Genomic DNA, 13,697 nt, shown 5'->3' on the forward strand with positions numbered 1-13,697 from the left:
ATTCTACACCGACGTATCGCAAAAACTAGGTTGTACTATTGGTCATCGTAACCGGTTAGTAAGACAAGATATTAAATTTTTTAATATTATTAGTGTTTTACCAACGATAAACGAGTATTAATTATTCGAATTATTCAAAGACCAGTTGGTCAAATATCCAATTTCATTCCATTTACCGGTGACTTGTATGCAATGTCGCGTCGAGTGGAGTAGACTCTTACATTTAAAAAATATATACACAAAGAAGGGGATCAGTATGTACAGCTTTGTTAACATGGGTAGCACAAAATAAAAAATGGCTGTTAGTGTCGTTTTCTGATTGTTCCATGCGCACATTGCGTCGATTACAAAGTTGCTTGAATTGGATACCTCAATAAATTGGCCATCAATCATCCATATAACTACAAACAATCGTTATCGTTAAAAGCGTTAAATATTATTATATTAAATTTTATGAACTCCGATCGATTCGAGGTTCAACTATAGCGTGTCGTCGTTCAAGATGCAACAGCAGCTCATATCTGATTTCAAGTTGGCCACACTGTTTTATTTCAATTTACGAGGGAAATCCAGGGCTTATTTTATACCTGTACACTTAAAAAAGGTTAATACTAAAATCAATGTAGTGGATTTTTCTATACATGAGTGTGTATAAATATAATTTTAGGTTAAATGACAAGATAGTGGACTCTATGAGAAAATATTTTATTACTTTAAGACCTGTCCTCTGTGCTTTAATCTACTCTGCAGGCAATCGACTGACGGGCTCGGAATTATCATAAAGACAATAGATAACGCTTTAATCGAATAATCATCATAACGTCATAGAATGGTAATATTGGTAATTGAAACGGACTTTTTTTTAATCTACTGTCAAGTTTAGAAAAATGAGCTATGAGGTTGCATCTTAAGCGACGGTATGTACAAAAATCATCTCTAGACAGATGTCGTTATTTTAATTATTTTTTTCACGAAAGACGACGATAGTAGTTATAATTCATGACCATCAAGATAAGCTGCTGATTATTTAATGTATTTTTTGTTTTTCATGACTAATGTGCTTACTCAGTATTTCCAAAAAAGTCCAAAGGTGGCCGTAACTGAATTTGAGCCCTATTGCCATGAGGATGCTGATGTACAACAAGTAGAATAAAAAGTGTAGATGTCCCATTTTGATCGATCGCACGTAAGCTGAAAGACGAAAAGACCTATTAAAACTAATTAAGCAAAAATAAATAAATGACAAATGTATTTTTTATTAAAAAGTATAGGTGACTTTCGTGTACATAATTAGTAGTCAATTTGGTTGCAAATATAGGTACATCATATTATGTGTTTAGACAAAAGTAGGTACAGGTATATACCGGGGGATTATTTTAACGCCCTACAAAATGTTTAGCAAGTTTTTTTTAATTAAAAAGTTAATAGAACATATACGTTACCATTAAGTTTCAAAAGTTGTTATAAAAATAATTAGTTTGAGAAGGGGTTAAGAACCTAAAAACTCGTTGTTTCAAAAGATGATAAGACTCGAGAAAAAACATAAAAATTTAAATATGGTCAAATATTGTAATACAGCATAAACAAACATGTTTTGAAAAACGACAACATATCAATTATTTTAAGTGAAAACTGGTGTAGTGCGTTAAGAAATCACAGGGTATTGTTTGGAAAGAGAGTGTTACATATTTTGGAAGTTAAATTTTTGTCCTACTATGTCCCTATTATAACATGTGCTATATTTACTAGGTAGGAAGCAGGAAAACAGACTTCCGGTCATGTAAACCAAATTTCGATTTTTTCATGCCTGGTTTGATATGTCGACTGATTTTATTTGTTGACAACGATGTATAATAAATATATTACATTCTGGTATTTACTTAGTTCCTATATTATATCACGTATTTTAAGCTTATGTTGAAACTTTTTTTTTTTACCTATCTACCATTTACACTGAGTTAACGAAGGGATACCAGTAGTATTTTTTTTATACTATAATATAAAAATATAGTATTAATAATATAGTAATAACCGTCAGTATTATCATTAGCAAATTAAACACAAAGACAACACACCACAAGGTACAGCACAATACACAACAATCAGCTGTAGACATAACAATGGTTATGACTTTCCCAATCTATTGATATCTCGTATGTGCATTTCTGTCCAGCCCTTAGCCCACAAATTCATTCCGAAATTTATGGTAAAATTTACACGCGTTTAATGGGATTGCGGTGTTTTGTGTATAGTATACACGCCCCGGTAAGCGCTCGCCATTTTTTTTACTTAGCTTCGCGCCACTACCGTGTCGCTGGATTAAGTAAAAAAATACGTCTAACGCCGCTCACGACTATTCGGTTGAAATATTTTGTTAAAATAACAACGATAACTCACTCGGATAAGTTGAACGATTAGGCCTTGAACAATTTTCTTTGAGTTTTTTCTGGACGATTGCCGGCCGAAGGACGTCTTATTCGTGTAAGGGTAGCTGCAAAACTGCTAGAGCGGCATATCCAGGGTAAACTACACATCCAGCGTTTTGTCCAGGCGCCGAAAGCGACGGTAGCGCTGTGCGTCATCAAAACATAAATCAATTCAGATGGGTCAAAGTTATTTCGACATTATTTTAAACGATCAATATTGTTTTTGCGGGCTGAGGCGTATAATATTTCACCGTGCTAATTACATTATCACTTTCTGCAATCATCCGGTTCTTTCTTTGCCAATTTATTCGCACAACCTAAATTATGTCGTTCATACATTTCGCCTCTTAGCATTTTATACTATTTACATGGTTCCTTGTAACATTCCTACACTATACGTGTTCTAACGTTTAGTTTTCCTTATAATAATATTATACTATAAAGCTGAACTCGACCGATAACTGTTATCTGAGTAGAATGTTCCACAAAACCAAACGCTTGGATTATTGCGTAGGAAAAATCTTGAAAAGTTTAAATGATAAAATATACACGAATAGTTTGTGCTCACTTGTGGGTCATCACCATAATAGTTATACATTTCCAAGTGTATGATAATATAATAAATATTTACAAAGTATAAAAATAAAACAGAAGGTAACACGTATGCAATGATTTATTCAGTTTTTATATGTTTCGATATTAATTTTTGGACACTTCAGTATGAATCGTAAAAACACATTTAATTCTAGCTTAAAAGTTAAGAAGGTAGGTTTCACAATAGTTTATTATGTATGTTGTTATTCCTGATATTATTTTTTTGTATTACAATCTTAGTAAATTTCTATAAACGACATTATTCACAATTATTTATTTTTATTAATTAAACGTTTTTATTTAACCAAAAAAAATAGATACTATTTGTACACTTTATTTCTAATTGTTCCAAAAAATAATTTTTACTACTAATCAGTGAAGTAGTAAATTATTAAAAAAAAAAAAAACTTACAATATTTAGGTTTTTTTAAGAGTTGTTGCAATATGTGGACAAAGCGAATATCATAATTTGTAAAAATAAATCAACAAAACAAAAACATATTTCTATTATGATTTAATGATATTTTTTATGATTATCTACATGTTTTTACATGCTTTTCTTTAGTTCGCTAACACGTACGTACGTTTGTACGGGTATTTTTCAAATCTTGCAAAATTAATTTTACCCACTTTCCGATGTTGTAGAGGGCTAAAACTTAGCTCAGACACTCATCTTGGATGACAATACAATATCACGTAATCATATTGGGACTCGGACATCTAGGTCGCCTTACACAGGGTCAAATGTTGGGGTCATTTCACTAAAATTTCATGTTTTTTCCAAATCATCCAAAATTAATTTAGTAAACTATTCAGCAATCATTAAATACCTTTAATAGAACTAAAAACTAAAAATATAAATTTAAAAAAACTTTTTTAAAAACATGCTTTCCTAAAAAAAAAAAATAGTAAAAAGTAAACTAAAAAGTAAAAAATTATTTTATTACAAGAACAATTTACCATTCAATTGTAGCATATTTTATTTAAAATGTCAATTACTTTGAAAACAACCGAAAATTAACTACAATTTTAAATAATGCTAAACATCTTTAATTTTTGACTAAAAAGATTTACATTTAAAAGCGTGGGCCCTATTCAACAAAGTCCCTGATAAATTTATCAGATAATGTTTTATATTGTAAGTCTTTTTGTAATTTAAATTTTATTATTTATTTTGTTTTGACCACTTAAGTTCATTAAATAATTTTGTCCGGCTTTTTCATATAAATACTTTCTCATATGCGCTGTTTGTATTGTAGTATTTTCATAATATTTTTTTTAGGTTATATCTATATCTTTGAAATTACTAATAATATTAGTGTTTGTAATAATTATTCATAATTTATCAAATTACTTAAGATGGATATTTGATTTAATGTAATATAACCAAAATCCGAATCATTCGTTGTCCAACTTTGACCAAAAAAAAACTCACTTTCAGTTCTTTAATCTTAAAACAGCGCCAAAATAATTTTAAAACACTTTCACAACCTTTCTCCTGGGGGGAGGGAGATTATTAAAATATTTTCGAACACATACAATTTCGTTACAAATTAGTACATTATTTTTTAACTACCATCAATTAATATTCATTAATCTAGTATTAAGTTTTAAGCAGAAAAACATGCCGATCTAAAGACAAAGTAATAAATAAAATTGTCAATGATTGAATTTCTTTTTTTTTTTGTGCACTTCATTTTTAGTAAAATATTCTTAATTGAAAAGAGTTAATAAAATATCCACGTTACCATTTAAAAGTTTATATAAAAATAGTTAGTTTGGGTGGGGTTAAAACATAAAAACTTGTGAGATATTGAGATCACATTGTTTAAAAGCATTATGCAAAAAAAAAATTCAATTACTAATTAAATCCTTTGAGATTTAATAGTGAGATTCAAAAGCGGCTCATGATAAAAAATCACACTGTATAATATCTAATATAAAAACGCATGAAAATAATAGGATAACATAAGAAAATATAATTTTCACAGGACATAAGACGGCAAACGTTTTTCTTTGTACATCTAATTACATATTTTAGTTTGAGGTAATTTCGTTTGATATATTTCAAGAATAAGTCAATATAACAACGTGACATTATGACATGAATGGCAAATTTAACAAAGGAACGGATTATTCATGTGCACAATGTTATAAATAATCACAGTTACAATATTATAAACAAATAGTTCCAATTAACTTACAGACGTTAAACCATTATAATTTTATTTATTTATTAAATCTATGAAAAAAAATAACATTGAATAACTTTGAGGAACGCTATAATATAAAATGTACGTATACTCTGTACACCTTATGTGATAGTTACAAAGATTACCGCAAATACCAAAATTGTCGGTAATTACCTTATTTCAGATACATACCTATTTTCGGTAAATAGTGTATTTTTGGTAAATACCGTAATTACTGGTAATATTTAAATACCGTAATACCGGTATTCAAATATCAAATACCGCCAGTCCTACTCTATGGCAGCAACTTATTCACCTAAAATTACCTTAATTTATAGAATTAATAATATATTTAACATTTTGACTAATTGTGTTCAAAAAATATTTCAAATATTGGACAATAATTTCATGAAACGCTAATAAAAATTGTTTATTTCTAACAAAATGTTTTATCAAAAAAAAAATATACATTTAAACGAACGTTATTAAAATAAGAACAAGTTTAAACTAAATGTTTTAAAATCACCTACACTCCTTAAGCACGGTTAAATACACATAGGTAAGAGCATCGTTAAAAGGAGTCTAATAACTACCGTTATACAATAGTTTAATTATGATCCTTACTTATAATTTAATAAATTATTAGTATTCACCTGACGACATACGACCAATATTAGAGCTGCATATAATATAAGGGTGGTTGGGAAGTATTGGTGCAGACTTGTTGGGTTGGTGACCGCTTGCACAGCAGTATCATCAAAATGGAAATGACCAAATCCTTTAAAATTGGCTATGCCCAAGGATATAACGCAAAATGTAAGGTGTACAAAAATGTAATAGAAATTATTTAAACCTGAATAAAATAAAAGTGTTCACCCCACCCTCAGAATGCTTTCCTCAGTATAGTTAATATAACAAAATGCTATTGACACTATACTCGAGAACTTGCAAAGTGAGGAATGAAAGTTTGACTATTCGCATAATATATTAGAACACGGTTACGTGGAATCCACGAACACCGTTAAAATATTCTTTTGACTCGGATGACATTTCATAGGAATAATAAGAATAAAATGTTACTTACGAAGTCGTCCGAACAGGAATTATGCAAAGATAGGATATTGGTTAATACTGATTGATAAGAATGAACAATAAAATTTTAAGTATCAAGCATGGTTAAATACTGAAGTATCGAACACCGTTAAAATACAATCTTATTTTATTAGTTCAAAAGATGATTTTAATAAATGAATCCCGGGTATTTCTGCAACATTTCTCCATGCTACCCATAAAGCCATCCCAAGAGGTACTATCCATTTTTTACCATATATTTTTTACTGCTCAAGTGTTTATATTAATCGTAAGATACTTATTTATATTGCACATATGGTATTAAAGCATTATATAACAATGAACCTTGGTAAATTGATTAATATTTAAAAACTTTGGGATTTAAGGTTGATACTATGTGCACACCATCTAGTGTTTAGCTAAGCGAAGAGTGATCACCCGGGCCAAGCCCAAGAGAGGGCGACCCAACATAACAATTTGTTTATAATAATAAATAATAGAAATAAATATATTAAACTAACACTTTAACCGTTGACCATTTGGCCGTAATACTGTTGGCTGGCACATACACCTTAACCAGTAACTACTTGATTATTGCATACTGAACAAGTTTTTTTTTTACATGCTCAAAAATATTACGGCCACATACATAGTCAGAGCACAATGTGTATTTGTTGTCAACAAAAACTTTTTATCGTTTTAACAAGTTGGTTTAAAACCTTTCCCTCTTCTTAAAAAAAAAACCAACACGTTCATCAAACACGTAATATATATTGTAATAGGCTCGTCAATTATACAGACCAAGAAATTCAAGGTGTATTACCAAATATCGAATATTTTATTCTAATCGAGTTTACCAAGTACGTTTTTTTATAGGTTCATAATAAGCAGGACCGTTAATCGGCGCTTTATAATATAACGATTGCCGCATAACAATAAATGTGTACTATCACAAAAGTAACAGACTTGGCCCGTCATCGACAGTTTAAAATTAATACCGACAACTCGAATTACCAAACATCTGAATATTTTATTCTAAACGACAATGCGAAAAAATTGAATTTGCATAAAAACTCAAACGCAACAACGCCGACGGCGAGGGCCAGCGAAATGACTCGTCACTCGAGTATCAATTCGAGAGAATGATAAGTGACCGCTGGTGAATAATGAATATGTTATCAACTTTTTTTTTCTCGACAACAGGGGTTCTCCAACTACCGCCGCCGTTGGAGTTGGGGGTAGTTCTTCCAAAAAATGATAACACGCGATAAGAAATAAATGTTACATAACCTATAAAATGTGTAACACTATAGATAGTACCAATATCGATTTTACCAAAAACCCGCCAAAAGAAATTTCGAATTTTAATATCAAAAGCATTGCCTTTAGTTAGGTTCTAATCTTTATTGCAAATTGTAGCTAGATCTTTATCAATTCTCTAATTAATCGTGTATTCACTATACACGTAAAATTATATAATGCAAAATTCATAATAAATTACATTATATTAGTGTATATACATAACTTATAAGTATATGTTATAATTTTATATTATTTGGTATATAATAATAATAATTATATTGAAATTTCCCACAAATTGTTTGTAAAACTTAAAAAAAAAAGGAAAACTAACTAAATAGTATCCCGTATCATACAAATTATACATATATAATAATAAAATAATTAATAACGAATTATCAAAAATAATATTCAATACCAAATAATGTATTTTAAATGTCTGACGGAAAAAGCTCGCAGGAAATTAGACAAAGAATCGGGCAAGCAAAGGCAGCTTTTATCAAGAAAAAGAAATTTTTGGTTTCGAAAAAAATTAGCAGAGAAATTAAGAAGACATTTTTAAAAACGTGTAGCTTTATACGGCTGCGAGACATGGGTCATTAATGAAAAGGAAAAAAGTTCCCTTGAAGCATTCGAAATGTGGTGTTGGAGACGTATGGAGAAAATAAACTAGACAGAAAGAGTAACAAATGAAGATGTACTGACCCAAGTTGGAGAAACAAGATCCATAATTAAAGCCATAAAGCGACGACGATGGGACATGATGGGACACGTTTTACGTCACGACGAAGAATTGCATCATACTATAATAGAAGGTGCAATTGAAGGACGAAAACCACCAAGTAGACCAAGAAACTCGTACATATCTCAACTGAAAAATGACGCAGGGATTGATACTTACGCCGGATTAAAAAGACTTGCTGAAGATCGTGATAAATGGAGAGCGAAGATAAAATCGTTGTAAACCAACCTAATATAGGTTGAAAAAAAAAAATGTCTGTATTAAAATACCTTGCAGGACTGAATGTTATTTATAATCTATTAGTAGGTTTTTAAAATAATTATTATTCACTTAATATTTTACAGAAATTAGTTTATATTAAGCTACTCTGGGTATATATTTTATTAAAGAAACCAAACTAAACAATGTGAATTTGTTCAGTAAAAGTTATTCATATGATTTAAAAATATGATTCAATTTTTGGTCAATATAAATTTGCAAATTTACAATTATCTCTTGATTTGAAAATGTCCATATTTGTTAGAAGATTGCATAGCCCACATTTTATTAATCTATGTACTTATTTATTTAATATGGCCATTTACTTAGCGATAACCAAGTCTCTACGATGAACTTAAAGTTTTAATACCACACAAAAACTGTCTACATTCCATTTATTAAGAAATGTATACTTTTCTTATATTATAAAAAAAAAATTTAAATAATACATATTATAAAATAAAGAGACACAATTGCAAGTTGCAGCATCTCATCATATTTATTTATCTCTTATCTCGTTCTCATCGAGATCTGCTATTAAAGCTATGGACATATTTAATGGGGGAATTAATGAGGCTATTCCCAAATCCACTAATATGTATAAAATAAAATTATCAAATCAGAAATTAAAAGGTTGGATATCAAGCGGTCAGGTTAACTCTATTTTAACTAAGTGAACATTTGAAAACAGATTAGATAATCCCATTTTAATTTATCATTAATTAAAAATGGTATAATTGTGTTAAGAATATCTTATACCCACATAGTTTTGGTTAGAAATACTATATCAAACTAGTAGAAGATAATTCTAACTTTATACGGTTAAACTGTTGTACTTAACAATGAAAAGTATAAAAGTTGTAGGTATTTAATTTATCATGCGATGTTATTCTACTGACGTTTACTAAAAGAATATAATATTATGTAACAGGTTAGACTATAATCTAATTAAAATATATTGATAAAATAATAATATGTACTTTGCGTTTATTACAATGCCCATAGAAGCATTAACTGTTAGCATAATTATTCCAGTAGACTAACATGCTTCATTTACATCATAATGTAGAACACTATCTATTGGTCGTCAATATCATCAGATCCACCAATTTTTTAACCTAAAATTATGATATTTGGCATATTTTATAATAGGATTTTTAGAAAACTTTTGGTGAAAATTAAAATTTGTTATCTCAAGCCGTTTAAGACTTACAAAGTGTCCCGTAATTATCAAATACTTATTTATTATTTAAGTAGTTCAACCAGAAATAAAAACAAATCCTTTTTTAATAATTAGTTAAAATGTATATTACTTTTACTTAAATTTTAGAATGAAATTGCCTAAAACAAATTCTATTTCTTCAACGTCTCTTGACAAATCATTAAAAACCAGATAAATCAGCATCGAGTATATCAAGAATTGATTTTTAATTCAATTTATGCATTTTTATAAATTTATAATGTAAAACGAGATAACTGTAGTCATAGTAGCAACACAAATTTATAATAATAGTACGCATCACGATTTAAGATAATATGGTTGCCCAACGGTCTATGTTAAGCCCATTGTCGCATTGACCGCGAAACTGTCTATAATATGGCCGACATGGACAAAAGTACAACAGCGCTCCTAGCCGTAAAAGTTGCAGTCCAAAATAATGATAACCCAAATAACCGCCAAAATATAAATATTTAAATAATGAAGTTGTTTTTTTAGATGAGCCCACGATTTAAGATAAATGATAAAACTTAAAATCGTGAACTGTACTTTATTAATAATTACGTATATATAATATACACAACGTATAGTTAGTTTATAAATATTAACACTTAACATTATATATCATTATGACGTGTTGTGTACCGATGTGTTTGTCAAAAAGGACAAAAAGTACTTTTAGTGTACCCAAGATAATAATCTTTTAAAAATTTGGGAAGAAAATTTAGGGGTAAATTTAAAAAGAAACTCTAGAGTTTGCGAGTTACATTTTAAGTCCGACGATATAACTACACAATGGGTATTAGGACATGGCTTTAGTAAATACACTGTGCGTTACTGAAATTTCAATATAATTAATAAATTAATTACAACATTTCACTAGTTATTTAAGTATTTACTAATTGCACTTATTTTTAGGTTTGTTTAAAAAAACCTAGGTTAAAAATAGGAGTTTTACCAATAAAAGCCAACCTGGATTGCAGTGCTTTGGCTAATCCTTTAGCCATGCCTCCAACAAAAAAAATTAAGGTTTCAATCAATAATATAAATTTTTAGTGTAACTACAGAATAAATAATTGTAGCCTGCAATATTATGTCTATTAGGTTATAAATGATACTGATATTATTGGACATGATCACTGCTATTTCTCTAAGGAGATAAATGACTTAAAATTGGACACATTTTTTCAACAAGTTTTAAAATACAACAAGTCAATGAAAGTTCCAATAGGATGGTTTGTAGATGTACAAAGTGGTTACTCTAATCAACTGTGTGTTTGTTTTCATAAACTCGGTCCCTTTAAAAAAGACTATACAAGATACATAGAAAAACAACTTGTTTTAACTAGAGGTAAAATAACAATTATATTATCTCCCAAACATGTATTCTTCTTTTTGGCTATAATTTATGTAAATATTTTATCATACTAACTAGTTATAGGTATAATATAAAATAATTTGTTTTATATTATTTCAACTTTAAAGATTTAGCCATAGTTCTTCAAATTAATGGAAAAACTATTAAAATATCAGACATTGATATAGAGTCTAATTTTAAACTTAAGTCCATTGAAGAACTAGAAGATATAATACAATTATTTGACAAAATTAAAGTCTGTCAAGGAATAGATTTAGATAATAAATATAGTTCTATAAAATCAAAATTTGGACCACAATTCATTAATTATTTTGACCAGTGGAGACATGTAAAATGCATAAGTGTACTAAAAACAAATATGAGAGGTAGGTATAATTAATAACCATTATTCTATATTATCTAATTATAGGTACCCATAACTATATGTTCCATGAGGCAAGAACTATCCAGGAGATATACAAAAGGTTTACTAGTAATTTAAAATTTTATTTTTTAGTGAGTCTTTATGTCTTTGGTGCAAGAGGTTATGGTACATTATCCAAAAAAAAGGCTAGGCAAAATTCAAAAATATATTTTTCTCCAAATAAGAGAAAACAGTTAATGAATAATAAAAAACTTAACAATGTTGTAAAAAAGAAGTGTATTAGAGCACACAAAAAAATTACATGGTTGCAAAATAATTTATACAAAATAAAAAATGAAATGAAAAAAATGTCATCAACTGATATTCAGTCCATCATAATAAATTCTAACATACCAACATGCCAAGCAGCTTTAATACAAGAAATATTTAATGCCTCTAAGGTAAAAAATTCAAAAAATCGAAGGTATAATGAAAATTGGATGCTTTTGTGTTTGTTGTTTCATATAAGGTATTTTATATATTGGAAGTTAAACCAAAATTCTAAATTTTTATTTGACAATCAATGATATATTTTTAGATCTCCTAGTGGTTATTCATTTTTAAGAAATAATAACATATTACCATTACCTTGTACTAACACAATAAGAGCACATTTGTTAGCAGTTGAAATAGGATGTGGATTTGACAAAAAAATTTTTAAACTTCTAAAAAAGAAATTCTTAAATAAATCTGAGCAGCAAAAGCAAGGTGTAATTGTGTTAGATAAAGTATTTTTGAGGGAAAGTTTAAGTGTAAATAGCCGAACTTTGACTTATATGGGACTAGAAGATTTTGGTGGTGAAATAAATATTGAGGGTTCCAATAAAGCAAATCATGCATTGGTCTTAATGTGGCAAAGTCTAGCAGAAAATGTAGCACTGCCTATTGCTGTATTTGCCTCACATGGAACAGTCAAAGGTTAACTATTTATCTATTCTTTATGCTAAATTTAAAATTAAGTTAATAAACTAAATCAATTTTTCTCATTTTCAAAGGAATGCTTTTGAAAAAAAAAGTTATTGGTTGTAGAACTACTGAATATTTTTTTTTATGAAGGTGTTGATTTAGCGAAGCTTATACTAAAAGCTATAATGTTAATGGAGGATTCTGGAGGGCAAGTTATTGGTCTTACATGTGACGGTGCTTCTACGAATAGGACAATGTGGAACCAATTAGGGGTATTATAAAATTAACATTTATATAATGCAATGAAATATATTTTTAATATCACTTTTTATTACTTTTATTTAAAACCATTAGATAAGTGCCAAATCAGAGTCCTTTAAAAACTATTTTGTTAATCCATTTGATAGCACAAGAAAAATATTTGTTTTCTCCGATGCCCCGCATCTTATAAAAACAATTCGAAATCGTATATATGAGAAGAAAACACTAAGAGTATGTAATCATATAATATGTTTCAAAGGTTAAATATATCCATTAATACTGATATTCTTAGATTCACCCTAATAATGCCATTATTAAGTGGGAACACTACCACAGTATTTTTAAAATTGAGGAACATTCACTCCTAAAAGTTTGCCCAAAACTAACAAAAAACCATTTTGAGTTAAATAACTTAAGTAAAATGAAAGTAAAATATGCTGCTCAGGTAATATTGTCTGTTTTGTGTTATATATAAATAATACATAGAATATTAATTATATTTCAGTTGTTTAGTATGTCTGTGGCCAATGGAATGGAATTTTATAAAAAGAAAAAGTATGATTGCTTTAATGATGCAGAAGACACCATCAAATTTACCATTGTAGTAAATAATATGTTTGATGCCTTAAACAGAAAATTTTCTGCTGAAGGAATACGAGAGAATAGCAAAGACTTAGAGGTTTTTATTATGTGTTGTGTGTTTCAATTGTCTTTTTGGGAACTGGATGCATGTGTTATACTGGTTTATTTTTAATTGTATAAATATCCATTAAACAATGTTTACTTTATTTATTAAACTTCAGGTGTTAAAACAAACGTTAGAGTGGATTAAGTGTTGGGAATCTAATTTGACAAAGAATTTAATTGAAAAAGATAATTTTTTAACACAAAATACTGCTGATGGTTTAAAAATAACAATAGCATCAACAATAGATGCAGTTAATTACT

General features: G+C 28.7%; 1 long non-coding RNA gene across 1 annotated transcript; it reads right to left on the reverse strand.

The window, feature by feature from the left end:
- Nucleotides 1–252: 252 nt before the first annotated feature.
- Nucleotides 253–2,455, reverse strand: LOC126844079 (uncharacterized). Its single transcript, XR_007686533.1, has 3 exons — nt 2,398–2,455; nt 1,066–1,191; nt 253–401 (listed from the first exon to the last, which is right to left on the reverse strand). It is a non-coding gene; the product is annotated as an uncharacterized LOC126844079 (long non-coding RNA).
- Nucleotides 2,456–13,697: the final 11,242 nt, after the last annotated feature.

Source organism: Adelges cooleyi, unplaced genomic scaffold (assembly GCF_023614345.1).
Source record: "Adelges cooleyi isolate 19-005CV unplaced genomic scaffold, UGA_ACOO_1.1 ACOO_flye_CR_arks_rails_tigmint_CR_PRNA_613, whole genome shotgun sequence".
Classification (NCBI taxonomy): domain Eukaryota; kingdom Metazoa; phylum Arthropoda; class Insecta; order Hemiptera; family Adelgidae; genus Adelges; species Adelges cooleyi.